Below are 1,577 nucleotides of genomic sequence, written 5' to 3'. Positions count from 1 at the left end.
GTCTCACTCATAAAACAGTGTTCCTGGTGGCAGTCTCCACAGCCAAGAGATTTTCGGAACTCCAGGCATTCTCTAGTGATGAGTCAGACACTCATATTTTTCATGATTGAGTGAGACCTAGTGAAGACTTCCTTCCTAAAGTCGTTTCTAGATTTCATCTTCTCCAGGAAGTGGTTTTCCTTTCCTTCTGTTCTTCCCCGTCTTCTCCCGGGTTAGAGCAACTCCATGTGAGAGAACTTTTAATGAAGTACCTATCTGTTACTTCTGCCTTAAGAAAAAACAAAAAATTATTTGTCCTTCCTTCTGGCCTTCGTAAGGGTAAAGCGGCCTGTTCCTCTACCTTAAGGAGATGGATAGCTTCTGTCATAACAGACTCCTACCTTCAGAACAAGCTGATTCCTTTGGCCAACATCAGAGCTCACTTTACCAGATCCCTGGTTACATCTTGGGCTAATTGGGCAGAGGTTCCTCCGGATGACATCTACAGGGCAGCTACTTGGTCCACCCCTCTTTATTAAGCACTACAAACTGGACGTTCACTCTAAGTCTACTTAGGAGTTTTATCTGCAGTTAACATGCATAATAAAAAATAGATATAGTTTGCAGCAATATGAGTCTGTGTCTATTCAATTTGTCTTCCCTCCCTTTTAAGTAAGTATTACCCATTATTGATGCTGCCATGATTAGCCAGGAATATGGAAAATGTAATTACATACTTACCAAGTAATTTTCTTTTCCTGGCTATTTATCATGGCAGCATCAGTCCCCCACCCTTCTTTCTTTTTAACATGACTGAGGTATGGAAGGAGGAGAGACCTTTTATGCCTCCTGTCTCATTATCTCTCTCTTTTTTATTGGTTTATCCTGTCCTGATCTGGTTAGGGGCAGAGCTACCCATAAGTGATGCTGCCATGATAAATAGCCAGGAAAACAAAATTACTAGGTAAGTATGTAATTGAATTTTCCATAATTTTTAAAAATAAATATAAAAATGTTGGAGACACTGATGTCAGCCACCACACAACCAAATCTGACTTAAGTATAGCATATTCACACATATCCTAAGTAAATATGGGCTCTGTATTGCTGCCGCTCATATGCAGGACTGTGAACAACTTCATGTAGTAAACCATCAAATAAAGGGATACTATAGGCACTAAAACAACTTTTGAGAATTAAGCAGTTAGACTGCAGGGGCATGATCTATATATAAAAACAGATTAAGCCAAAGTTGTTTTAAAGCCTGTAGCCTCCGTTTAAGCTTTTTGGCGAGCTAAGAGTAAGCCCTGTTTTTACTATTGCGATTTCAATATAACCTTCAGCATTATTCACTAAAGTAGCCAAACTGGAAGCATAGTTGACAAAATGTTTCCAGTTCAGCTACTTTTACCTTAAATTTGAAATTCGCTTTTAATATTAATTTTAGTGAATAACCCTGTCATGCCTACAAAATGTAAAATAGCAAATTAAATTCAAACCGCATTAGAAACAGAATTTGAGATTTTTTTTTTTATTGCAAATAAAAAATTATCACAAAAACACTATTCACTTTACGGCTGCCATAAAGTACTTTACAT

Source organism: Pelobates fuscus, chromosome 1 (assembly GCF_036172605.1).
Source record: "Pelobates fuscus isolate aPelFus1 chromosome 1, aPelFus1.pri, whole genome shotgun sequence".
In the NCBI taxonomy this organism is placed as follows: domain Eukaryota; kingdom Metazoa; phylum Chordata; class Amphibia; order Anura; family Pelobatidae; genus Pelobates; species Pelobates fuscus.
Note: the sequence above shows the minus strand (reverse complement) of the source record.